We start from the raw sequence: 14,435 nt of genomic DNA, 5'->3' as shown, positions 1-14,435 counted from the left end.
AAACCTGCCAAATTGCTGTTTTAGCCTATGGGGGACCTCCTAGAACCTATTCGGAGTCAATTGGACTTTGAACGTTTGAGAAAAACTTTGAATTGCATGATTCGAATACTATCGAAAACTGACCTATTCAATCGAAACCGGACCTATTCGGCCCAAAAAAAACAAACTTCAATGTAATTTTGTTGGTCTTTTTGAATTTAAATTTCGAGGTTTTTCAAATTCAAAATTCGACCCTTGATAAATCTGCCCCTTAATCTTTGTGTTTCAAATGTTTTATTGAGGTTTTACCATACTACAAGCAGAATTATGCTGTTAACTTTAATCTTTGCCTAGCCAAACTGAATTTGAAAGTCTTAATAAAGACTTTGGTTTTCAGCCAAATCTTATGTGAAGATTCTTAAAGGGATACTGTCATGGGGAAAAAAAATTTTTCTAAATTAATCAGTTAATAGTGCTGCTCCAGCAGAATTCTGCACTGAAATCCTTTTCTCAAAAGAGCAAACAGATTTTTTTATATTCAATTTTGAAATCTGACATGGGGCTAGACATATTGTCAATTTCCCAGCTGCCCCAAGTCATGTGACTTGTGCTCTGATAAACTTCAATCACTCTTTACTGCTGTACTGCAAGTTGGAGTGATATCACCCCCTCCCTTTTTCCCCCAGCAGCCAAACAAAAGAATAATGGGAAGGTAACCAGATAACAGCTCCCTAACACAAGATAACAGCTGCCTGGTAGATGTAAGAACAGCACTCAATAGTAAAAACCCATGTCCCACTGAGACACATTCAGTTACATTGAGAAGGAAAAACAACAGCCTGCCAGAAAGCATTTCTCTCCTAAAGTGCAGGCACAAGTCACATGACTGGGGGCAGCTGGGAAATTGACAAAATGTCTAGCCCCATGTCAGATTTCAAAATGGAATATAAAAAAATCTTTTTGCTCTTTTGAGGAATGGATTTCAGTGCAGAATTCTGCTGGAGTAGCACTATTAACTGATGTGTTTTGAAAAAAACATGTTTTCTGATGACAGGATCCCTTTAATTTATCCAAAACCCAAAATGATGCATTCACTGCATTCTTTCACCGTCTGCTTAGTTCAAATGATAAAATGATAATTGCATAATTTTTTACGGGTTTGAAGAATTGGGCAAACAGTATTACAATATGTAACAAGGGGGCTCATCTACTAATGCAAGTGTAAAGCACAAACATAGATGCAATTTGTCATGTTTTAACCCACAATGCAGTATTGTTTCCCAGTATAACTGCAGTCACTCGCTAATGTGGTAAATCAGTTCAACATGTAAGTTTAGAGGAGTGTATATTGACACAAGTAGCTGTGAATAAGTCTGCAATTTATACAGTTTTGTGTGCATTTCTATTCTTTGGTTATAATATAAATTTCCTTAGAATAAAAAAATAAATCAAACCTTACTTTCAACATTTTGCCTTTCTTCAGCTTCATCCTCATCCTCATTATCTTCAAGACTTTCTGTATTGAAAAAAAAGCAAATGTAGGTAATACTGTATAAAACTATTTTAGGGATTATGGAAAGGTGAAGAGATTTTTTCTTCTATTTATTCCGCATCACAAGAGTATTTGGGTTTTGGCAAATATAGATTTATGGATCTGTTTTTTTTTACTTATTATAGATCTTCATGTATGTATTTACAGAGAAGAGAACTGTAGAACTGTGACACAAGTAATATGAAACATGTTCAAACCAGATAGTTATAAGTTTGAGTAGCTTTCATGGCACTTTCAGGTTTGACTTAAGGGGCAAAGTGAAAATCCGAATGTAAAAAATTCAAAATTTTAGCTAATTTTTGTGTACTTCGTCTAGGGAATAGTCCAGATTCGGTTTGAATTTGAAAAAAAAAGATCATGGACTGTCTAGTGATGGGCAAATTTCTGCGTTTCAAAATTTTTTTGAGGTCGGCGACAGTTTAGTTGTCAGCGACATTTAATTGGATGCTCATTGACTAATGCGCGTCAAATGATTCTGGCATCGAAATTGTCAGTACAGTACTAGTGATGGGCCAATTTGTCCAGTTTCGCCACAAAATTCCCGAATTTCCCGCGTAATTCACGGCAAAATGGGACAAATTCGCCCATCACTAGTAATTGCAGTCACTCGCTAAGTAATGTGGTAAATCAGTTCAACGTGTAAGTTTAGAGGAGTGTATATTGACACAAGTAGCTGTGAATAAATCTGCAATTTATACAGTTTTATGTAAATCAATCCTTACTTTCAACATTTTGCCTTTCTTCATCCTCATCCTCATTATCTTCAAGACTTTCTGTATTGAAAAAAATAGCAAATGTAGGTAATAATGTATAAAACTATTTTAGGGATTATGGAAATGTGAAGAGATTTTTTTTTCTCTTCTGATTGAGGTAAACTTTAATAGCATAGCATGAGGCTGTGTGTAAAACCTTACACATTAGCTATTAATATGTAAACTAGAAATATTAGCAAGGCAAAATTTCTATCTTACCTCCCGGATCTTTGTTATTTTCTACATAGTCTGTAGCATCTGTGGCTATTTCTGGATTGGGAAGGAAGTGAAAGCATGTTATTTTATTTGTTTGATATCTCTGTAATGCAATTAATGTAATAAATTATTTCGCATCATTTAACGTAGAGTGGCGTTGTTTGCCCACATAGCTAAAAAAAGTTGTCCTTTGTCAGGAGCAAGTTCTTATTAATACTATATACCTTCTGTTGCAGACAATGGGGGAAATTTACTAACCTGCGAAAATTCGCCAGCGACGGCTTTGTACCCATCGCTACACTTCGCCAGGCGAAAATTCACTCAAACTACTCTAATTTACTAAAATTCTAAGTTGCATCCAGGGCCCCACGAATGCTGGCGAATTTTGGCTAGCATTACTTCAGCAATCAAAGCGAAGATGCGCTAGCGTTCAATTATGCCTAGCGAAACTTCTTTAGAGGTCTTCACTCAGGCTAATTTGCATACAGCGGGAAATTATAAAGTTGAATAGACGTATATGTTGCAGCAAATACATTACATTACACAAGTCCAGGGAACCATAATAAAGAAAATAAGAGTTGTTATAATGTCCTACACATGAGCCCACTGTATAGTTTATGTTCCATATGTTAGAAAATGTAGGGGGGAACCCGGTTACCCAAAATTTTAAGGACTTTTGCAGGCTATCACTCTTAAAGATGCAAAAGACACCAATGTTTTTTGGGACTTAGAAACTTTTTCCACTAAAAATATGATGTAAGTGACAGAAGAATGAGGAAGATCAATGCACTCCAATGCACTTCCCCTGGTCTAAGCTGGCGAAGGCAAGTCTGGCGAAAGAGGTAACGTTCAGTAAAATCCGCATCTTAGTGAATTTGCGGAGTAATGTCCATTCGCCAGAGCGAAAATTCACCTGGCGATAAAGTGCGAATGACCACTAGCGACTGTCTCTTTCACTAGCGAAGTTGCGTCTATGCCTGTTAGTAAATCGGCCTAAATACGATAACGCTGGCGAATCGTCAATAGTGTTAGTCACTTCGCCCTTTAGTAGATCTGCCCCAATGTGTTAATTTAGACATTGGACTATAGGAATGGCCAGATGTGATTTGAATATCTGGGGCAGATTTATCAAAATGTGAGATTAGAACTCGCCACAGAAAGATTCACTCGCTTTCTATTCATTCCTATGGGATTGTTGAAGAGTATTTATCAATGGGTGAAAGTTAGAGTTCAACATTTGATAAATACGCTTCTAAAAATCCCATAGAATGAATAGAAATGGAGTCTTTCTGTGGCGAGCTCTAATCTCACATGTTGCTAAATCTGCCCCTATGTGTCAGCATTTTTTTCTTTAAAAGTCCCGATAGTACAAAGCTACAACCCAAACATTTGTGTTACATGCTTATAATGACATGATATCAGGGGTAGTAGCAAATCATAATATTAAACGGTCCAGATTAACGTAGGCCTGTTACTTTACCTTCCGGAGCATCGGTAATGTCTAGGTAAATATCATCGTCGTCATCATCATCGCTACTATCTTCTAAAAACTCATTAGCGGCTATGTTAAGAAAAAAATATTTAACAATAGTTTAGTTGGAGTCTAAATATTGACGTGTTTACTACCAGTATGGGACCTGTTATCCAGAATTTTCCGGATATCAGATCTTTAAGTAATTTGGATCTTTTTACCTTATGTCTACTAGAAAATCACGTAAACATTTAATAAACCCAATAGGCTGGTTTTCCTTCTAATAAGGATTAATTATATCTTAGTTTAGATCAAGTACAAGCTACTGTTTTATTATTAAAGAGAAAAAGGAAATCATTTAAAAAATCTGGAGACAAGATTATGTAACTAATTTCTAACATCTAGGGGCAGATTTATACAAGGGTCAAATTTCGAATAAAGAAAACATCGAAATTCAAATAAAAAATGACCAACCGAACTGTATTAAAAAAAATCTGCGTTTTTTTTTCCCGGTGAATAGGCCGTTTTCGTTTGAATTCGAATCGTACGAATCGAAGTAACATCGTATTCGATCGAATTCCATTTGAAGTTTTTTCTAAAAAAAACTTACATTTTTCAAAGTCCAACAATTGATTGATTAAATTTCCATATTCGAATTTTCTAATTTTTTTGAAATTTTAATTGAATTTGGACTATTCCTTAGTCGAAGTACACAAATAATAGCTCGAAATTCTAATTTTTTTAATTAGAATTTTCACTTCGACCCTTGATAAATCTGCCCCTTACTGTGGGCCTAATAAATGGTTGTGATAAGCTTTTGAACCGTTTGGGCAATGGTCACACAGGACTTTTGTTACCCATGTGAAATCGCTTCACACTTACTTTACAAAATTTCTGAAAATACCTTTCGAAATCACAAAAGGCAAAATAGTGAATTGCATTACTGTTCAAAAAATACCACCTTCTGAATATACACACGATTATATGATTCAACTGTTTTAACAATGGAAATTGTTAATTTGGACATTTTCATTTTGTAACTGGCTTGGGAAGCAATTTTTACCAGGCAACAAAATCCCCCATGTGGCATTACCATGACTGGATCTTGAGAAGGGAAGGGCAAAATATACCAGGAATATCGATGTGCCCCTTATCCTGCCAATTATTTTATATATTATCTGTTAAATTGCTATGCAAATGATTGCCTGCTTGTAGTAAATGCAGGAATCATTATGTAGGGGCATATTTATCAAGGGACGAATTTCAAATTTGAAAAACTTCAAAATTCGAATTCAAAAAGACCAACCGAAATGAATTTGAAGGTTTTTTTGGCCGCATAGGTTAGTTTTCTATCAAATAGGTCCGTATTCGGCCAAATTTGAATCATACGAATCAAAGTAATAGCGCATTCGATCGAATTTGAATCCACCAATTGACTCCAAATAGGTTCTAGAAAGTCCCCCATAGGCTAAAAAGCAATTTGGGAGGTTTTAGATGGCAAACGGTCGAAGTCGAATTTTTAAAGAGTCACTACATGATAAGTTTTACATTTTTGATTTTTTTTTCAAATTCAAATTGAATTTGGACTATTCCCGAGTCAAATTACACAAAAAATAGCTCAAAATTCTAATTTTTTTAATTCAAAAATTCACCTCGACCTTTGATAAACCTGCCCCTTAATGATCTAGAATCCTAAAACTTGGTACCTCTTGTCTGTTTTAAATATACATACAAAACTCAAATGCAGCCTTTGTAATGGATGCAGATATGATATCATTTATTTTTAATTTGAATAAATAAGCAGATGAACAAATGTAGAATACGCAAAGCAATACTGCTGCGGTTAGATTTTAATTGTGGACTACAATCAGAGCGTAAGAACACGTTCCAAAAGTTTTAAATGTAGAATAAATAGAATATAATAAATTGTAGAATATCTGGATCAATCAGTAGCCCAGATAGTCTACAATTTATTATTTTCTATTTATTCTACATTTATTCATCTTCTTATTTATCCAAGTAATAAATGATCGATTATTAAAATTTACTGCCTGCACGCCTACACTCTGTGATCAGTAGAGAAAATACACTTTGTAGAAAAGTATTAAAATATATTTACCTGCTTTTAAATAAAAGTTTGATAATAAAATGGAAACAAAAATGAAAAACCACCAATGGGTCTTCATCTTTGCAAGATAATTCCTTGAAATCTACCAGAGATTCACTATAAAAACTTGTAAAGATTTTTGTAGTGCTTCTCCTAGGCAGACCTAAACAGGAATGATCTTAAACTGGAGTTTTCTGGTCTCAGCTTACTTCACTGATGATGTCATAATAGTTAGATGCATGCATAGTTCATTGACACCTGCTTACTCTACTGATGATGTCATAATGGTTAGATGCAGGTTATTATAGTTCATTGATACCTGCTTACTCTACTGATGATGTCATAATGGTTAGATGCAGGCATAATTCATTGACACCTGCTTACTCTACTGATGATGTCATAATGGTTAGATGCAGGTTATTACAGTTCATTGACACCTGTTTACTCTACTGATAATGTCATAATGGCTTTTGAAACCAGTATAAACCACTGCATGTAATAATCCTAACTGACTGTAAAATCTGACAACCAAGATATTTTCCTTTTTGGATATTCATACAAAAATGTTTTATTTGAAATCTAACTCTAAAGCACTGTAAAGATTGTTACTGTCTTTCTCTAAGACAGATAAAAGCAGGAATAAAAAAAAACTTGATGCCGTTCTGGCTTCAGCTCATTTTGCATTATAATCTCATAGTTGATTATGAAGAGATGAACATCTCAGATGAGCAAACATAATTATATAAGTGACATTTGAATAATTTATCCCTATTTACTGTTAAGAGCTGGAATAAAAGTTAAGCGCATGAGCCTTTGATGTGGGATCTCGTACTTAAGATCCTCATCTGATTTTCTCTGGTCATGCGCAATATCCTGAGGTACAGGTATGGGACCTGTTATCCAGAATGTTCGGGACCTGGGGGTTTCCGGATAACGAATCTTTCTGTAATTTGTGTCTTCATGCCTTAAATCTACTAGAAATTCATTTAAAGATTAAATAAACCCAATAGGCTGGTTTAGTTTCATTATATTTTAGTTGGGATCAAGTACAAGCTACTGTTTTATTATTACAGAGAAAAAGGAAATCATTTGTAAAGATTTGGATTATTTGGATAAAATGGAGTCTATAGGAGACAGCCATTCCGTAATTCGGAGCTTTCTGGATATTGGGTTTCCGGATAAGGGATCCTATACCTGTACCAGAAATGTTGCATGTAGTGCACCTACAGTATAAGGGCTTTATATATATCATAATACTATGTAGCAGTAGCAACTATAATTGGTGAAAATGGCAAGCAGAAATAATGTCAGGTGCATGTTAATGTGGAATCAGAAAATGTGACACATTCAATATATACAGTAATTACATTATGTTGGTGGAAAGATGTGGTAAGAAATACAGATGTCAGATGTTGTCACAGTGTTAACCCTGTAGTTCTACCCTAAAAATCTAGAAGTCTTCAAAGTTGAGACAATAATATGGTTAAAAAATCCTGACTGCTGTGTGTATAGATAAAAACCACATATATAAGCACACGATATGCTGGTGCACACACAAACTGCTAGTCAATGGCTGGGTGCTGGTTATAAAATAATAAATAAATATAGCCGATAAACCGCACTACACAGGTCTTTTTGGTGCAAAAAAACGATTTCCATTTATTTCTTCAACGTTTTGGCTCCTTAAAGGCTCATTTAAAGGCCATAATGGCGCCAAATTCAAAACAGTGACACCATAGGTGGGTGTTCATATCATTAGTAACAGCGATTAGGGGAGTGCATAGTTCGGTCAGTCAGTAGACCGCATCAATAAATTATAATTTAGCTTGTTGTGTAGAATACCACATTACTACTGTGATATACGTGAAACTATGATTTAAGAATAATAAATAGAGGGCATCTAGTCCCCTTCCATCCGGAGTCCCAAAACGGGAACCCCAACCCCGCGGAGTGTGTTTGGCCATTAGTCGTAGTTACCTAAATCTTGCCCTATGTGCAGGAGCCGTGTCAATGAGAATCGCCAGGAGATCACCTGTGTGCCATGGTCAATAACTTCTCCGATTAGCCACCGTAGGCTATTACCATTACTAATGTGACGCAATATCGCTAGACACGCCCCCATCCATCACAAATCCGTCAATGACTCGACCAATAAACACCAGACCACCTCATCTATATATATATATATTTATACGGACACCACATTTGCTAGTACTTATGAAATGATTAATTATTGTCCGGCAAAACAAAATTATTGAGTAAAAATGAATCATAAGTGATTTGTATATATCTGTTTGCATATTGCAGTTTAGTTTGTATTGTGGCTTGCCATGCTACTGTTTATTCTTCCTATGGGATTATGTTTCTTGCTTCTTGTATGGCACTTGCATAATGGTGCTTCAGTATGTGACCATATTTACAGTTATGATCAGGAAAAGTAATGACAAACACCTTGGATTTCCTCTGTGGTTCCAAACACTACTAGTAGGGGAGGGCATAGAAGTGGAAAGATCTGCATTTTTTTCAGTTATGGCAATAAATGTTTGTATGTTTTGCAATGATGTTGAAGAAACAGAACCGCTGGAAAACAAAGAGTAGTGATATCATCATATGCTTTCAGCCTTTGCTAAGCGACAACAGAGGAAAACTGTATATTTGGGTATACCAATTCAAAGAATCTTTTAAGGAGGATTTTCAGATATAGTTGATACTTGTAAACAACAAGTATGATTGTGCATATTCTTGTTTTATTTTTAATAAACATTGCACACTGAAACCCTTTTTAAATTTTGCTTACTGAAGTGAGGGGGGTATTGGGTGCTAGGGGTGATAAAGAGCTACTCTCCTTTTGATGACTGTAATTCCACTGCCAAAATACATAATATGTGGTTACTCATACAGTACTTACTAAAGTAGATTTATAAAGCAGCTTCTCAATAGCAGCAATGATACATACTACATGCCTGCGAGACAAGTGGTAGCAATGGATCAAGGAATGGCAGTCACACCAATTTGTGGGCAAAAAATACACTGTAGCTATTCAGCTGCAGAGAAAAAATGAGCCATAGAAATTGATTATAAAGTACATATTAAAAAAGTCCTTTTCTGCCATAAAACAAGCTCAGTCGTGACATGGGTACAGTCTAGTCTAGTGCTTTGGAAAATGTAGAAGATCAGCAAGCACTCCGGATTCCACTCATCTCTGGGGCTGTAATATGTAACTGTTGCCTGGGTTTTGTCTTAACGTATGGAATATGGATATAGAAGCATTTAGGGCATATATAGATGGGTATTTCTAAAATATACCTATCTGGAGCTGGGATACCATCTAAATACCCAATTGCACATGGCCTTGCAGTTATTATGTAACTAAATGTCATAGGTAATCCGCATCATTTCAATGTATTTATGCTCTGATTTCCCGGTTTCCCTTTTTCTTTAGCAGTTTTTAGCAATTACGTATGTCACCCAAACTGTGAATTGTGTCCTGCTGTGAAATTAGGCACACAGAAGGGCATCTCTGTGTGTGGACTTTAAGCCACATTATCAAATATTGCTTTCCAGTTTTGGAGAACTTGTAGGCCAATATGTCACCCATGCTTCCTAATGTAACATGCTATATTTCTATACAAAGTTATATTTTATCTTACTGTATGGATTTATTTGCCTCTCTAGGATACAAAGGCTATTCATTTTCATTAGCACAGAGACTAGATGATAATGAACACTACACTGTGGTTAAGGCATGACAGTATTCCTATAAAGGTGTTTGAACTTAAAACTAATTTTAGGCATCGAGTTGCAAAATTGGTTGCCACGTGATTGCTACATTTTTCCAATTCTATATGCAGTCGAAAACCACTAAAAGTTGGATTACCTTTCTGTATGTGTAATAATTTAATAGGGGTGCACTGGATTGAATTCAGCCGACTACCGTATCCTCCACAAAGAGAATTCAAATCCTAAATGACACATTCAAACTTGTAAAAAAATTGCAGAAAATTGCCACATTCTGTTTCCTAGAGCTTTAAAGTCTTGCGAGTTTGCATTTTTCTCAGCTCAACACCTTGGGCTTGGTCTGATCTTGAATTCGGTGCATCCCTATCAGTAAAGTAGCATTGCTGTTGCTTATCATGTATAATGCCATTTGTAATATGCGTAAATGAATTTTATGAAACATAATTGTAAAATTGCATTGTATGAAGGTTATTTTTATATGCATGTGTATTTATAAATTATTTTGGTTTCTAAAAAAAACCTCTACAGTGTGGAATTTGTTTTTGGATTTCTTATTTTCTGATCAGAGTGGAGTCTGCTTCAACATAAATTATGGAAGAAGTAATCACAACTGCAAAACCTAGATTCACAGTATGCACTTAAAATGTAAAGTAAATCATGGGTCTCCTCTCTTCTACCTTCCCGATTTTGCGTGGTACACGCCAGGGTTGTCCCCTCTCCCCATTGATATTTGCTTTGGCTGTAGAACCACTAGCTCAATTGATCAGACAGGATCAGAATATTGGGGGTATTAGAATAAAAACTGTGGACTTTAAAGTTAGCCTCTATGCAGATGATATTTGCCTTACAATTACCAGACCCCAAACTTCCTTACCCAATTTGTTTCTATTATTGGACAAATTTTCTTGCGTATCAGGATTGTCTGTAAACATTTCTAAATCCCAGGCCTTACCTTTAAACACCCCTAAACATATAGTTAAACTATTGGAACTTAATTTCCCATTTATCTGGAGACATTCCTTCATTGAATACTTGGGGGTTAATATCACACCAGTATATACGTCTCTTTACAAATGTAATTACCCCGCCCTAATTAAAAAATTGGCGAAGGACCTTGAAGAGTGGTCTCGGTACGCTATATCGTGGTTTGGAAAGATCCAGTCAGTAAAAATGACTTTAGTACCCAGAATTCTGTATCGGTTTCGTACACTACCGGTGACGATTAAGATAAGAGATATTAATTATCTTCAGACTAAAATTAACAAATTCATTTGGGCCCATAAACCACCACGTATCGATAGGAGAACTATGTATAGGCCTCCATTACAAGGTGGTCTAGGTTTACCACATTTATTAATGTATTATAAAGCTGCGAGGATCTCCCAGACCACCCAATGGCATCTACCACCGCACGAGAATAGATGGGTCCAATTAGAGACACTTTTAGCACACCCTACTAACTTGTCTTTTTATTTGTGGGCAGACAGAACACAAGTTAAATCTGTCCCCGTGCTTAACTCTGTGCTGAAACACACCATTTGGTCATGGCACGACAGCCGCGGGAAATTCCAACCGGCTGGATCTCATAGTATTCTCACCCCGCTACACAATAACCCGCTCTTTCTCCCTAGCTATGCTACTTCGGCGTTTCAATGGTGGAAAGTAAATGGTATCAATAGAATACAAGATATGTTACTGTCTATGGGTATTAAGTCATTTCAGTACTTACAATTTGTAAAATCTATGCCGGAGAGCGAGACTTATAGATATTCGCAATTATTACACTTCATTAGCTCTGTTGACCCCTCTTTTAAATCTAGACCTCCAACCTTGTTGGAAACCTGCTCTCAACGAGCTGGGAAACTGCGAGGCACCATCTCGTTACTGTATAAATATTTAGTCTCTATGGATGTGGAAAAGCCCCTTAAATACATGCTGGACTGGGAGAAAGACTTAGGGCGTTCTATACCTCAGCAGGAATGGTCACTAATATGGAATACTGTCTCCAGGATATCCCCTAATACTGCCATTAGAGAATCCACATATAAAGTGCTGATGCGTTGGCACCTTACACCGGCAAGGAAACATCGTTTTGATCCTTCCACTCCCGATTCTTGCTTCAGGGGTTGTACAGCAGTTGGGGATTATTTGCATATCTGGTGGACATGTCCTGTAGCACAACAATATTGGGCAGAGATTTATAACTTAATTGACCGAGTATTTCACACACATATAGTCCCCGAAGCTACTACGGCTCTTTTAGCCTGCCCGTCCAAGTCCCTTACGAAACTCCAGAATACTTTGATGAGACAAATCTTAGCTGCTGCACGAACCAATTTAGCGAAACACTGGCTACAATACGCTATTGATACTCATGTTGTCATTGCAAAAATTACTCAAACACAGAATATGTTATATTTAACGGCTTTATTGGAAGACAGGGTAGAGAGACATATGCAAATTTGGGCCCCATGGGATTCGTTTCTGCAACCTTGAGCAAAACAATAAGTTCAATGTATGTTATACTACATGGAATTGTACTGATGTGTTCTACTTTCACTGTTCTATACTGGAAAAGATATTTACGTTATCCTCTGTCAATGTATCTATTTTTGAAAAATAAAAGAGATTATAAAAAAAAAAAAAAATGTAAAGTAAATGTTTTATTATGAAAAAGGAGGCTATTTGCTAACATTGGTATAACATTTCACATGTGCAGTTACCATTAGCAACCAACCAGCACTTTTTATTGGTCTACTACAAGTTTAAAAAGCGCAAATCTTTTACTGGTTGCTATGAGAACTTCACTGGTGCAACTTAGAACCTACTTTATTAAAGAACCCCATAGACTAATGCACCTGGTCACTGGTGTCACCCTGCAGTCAGGAGCAGTGGTTTAGGCCACTATTATCAAAAGTAGAGAATGTTTTTTCACTGCTAATGTTTTCGGAGTGATAGGGGGTGATTTAAGTAGAGTAAAAATACTGCACTTGCAACCAACTCATTTAGAAGTTGTGCAATGCATTGAAATGGGACCTGTTATTCAAAATGCTCAGGACATTTGGTGAGTCATAACCGCATTACGCATACTCTACCCCACTGCTCCTGCTTCTCATGGATACTTATTCAAGCCTGCAGGTATTAGAGTTGGCAGACTCTTTTCCGCTTTGTTCTTTCTCGCTGCTGCAATAATCCAGGATGCCCATTAGATTCCTCTATGCCGTAACCTACTGTACAAATGTTTTGCCATAACTGGTTTCATCAGGGCGCACTTGCATCATACTGAGGGCACCTCTTAAAGCGCTCATCGAATGAATATGTAAATGTTACCATAGGAACCAGGGCCGGAACTAGGGGTAGGCAGAGTAGGCACGTGTCTAGGGTGCAAAGCTGGGGGGGTGCCAGGCACATACCTGCTCTGTCTCCTACCCCATGTCCGGTCCCCTCACTACCGTCTTCTTGCGTGCACGCTGATTATCACTTCTTTGCATGCCCGCCGTCGTTAACTCGCGAATTGCACGCCGGCATCAGCCTCAGGTTGCCTAGGGCGCCTGCCTGGTGTGGCCCGGCTCTGATAGGAACGTGCTTACTTAGGCTTTAAGTTAATTCATTTCTGATCCACTAATTGGGTTAATCTAACCTCTTCCTGTTATATAAACTGAAAAAAATAATTATCTACAATACTCGATATGACACTCTCACATTTTACATAAGTGATCAATCTTTGCTTCAGGTCATAATTTGATTTAACTTTTATACGATGAGTTACTATATCAAGGCTATAAAAAGACACCAAATTTCTTCACTGAGGCCTTTCTGCCACAAACTAAATCATGAATCCACCTCAGCTCTTTTTGCAACAGTAACTTATCTGCATCCCCTCAACGAATTCCGCTGTGGTCTTACAATTAATGTAATTGTGTATTAGGAACTCCTGAGGCTTTTTTAGATGTTTAAACTTGTTACATCTCTTAATAAATTTACAAGCCTTACAACTGCCACATTTCAAAGACCCTGATACTTGACTATTTAGCCATGTTGTTCCTTTTTCCTACTGACAAACTGCCTACATATTAGTTTATCTTTAATTAAGTGAAGGTGCCCGTATAGCTGTACTCTTGGGAAAAAGGCCTACCAATTCTTGTAACTCAGAATCTGCTAAGAGTCATCTGTAGACATGCGTACGTCGGAGCACATGTCGCTCCCCTGGTGGTACCCCTTATCTGTCTATAAAATCTGTCATCAAATACAAAGATATTGTTATTCAAAATGAAATCCAAATAATTTAGCACAAAATTTGTTTGTTCTCTATATTTGGTACCTCTACTGTCCACACTCCTGAATCCCTATATTGTGAGGTATTGACAAATACAGACTTTCAACATCTAACGTTACTAACAAAACATCTTCTGCTATTGGTAATTGGTCAATTTTGCATATTACATCCGCTGTGTCTAAAACAAGGGGACAAGGTGGGTAAGAAACTTCTCTGATTTTTGTCCACTTATTTACTGAGAGGTTCTGTTAAACTCCCAATCCCAGACACAATGGGCGGCCTGGTGGGTTATCCAACCATTGATGTATTTTTGGGTCACATAAAATGTTGGAGTGATTGCTGCT

This window comes from Xenopus laevis, chromosome 9_10S, assembly GCF_017654675.1.
Source record: "Xenopus laevis strain J_2021 chromosome 9_10S, Xenopus_laevis_v10.1, whole genome shotgun sequence".
Classification (NCBI taxonomy): domain Eukaryota; kingdom Metazoa; phylum Chordata; class Amphibia; order Anura; family Pipidae; genus Xenopus; species Xenopus laevis.
This window is presented reverse-complemented; position numbering follows the sequence as displayed.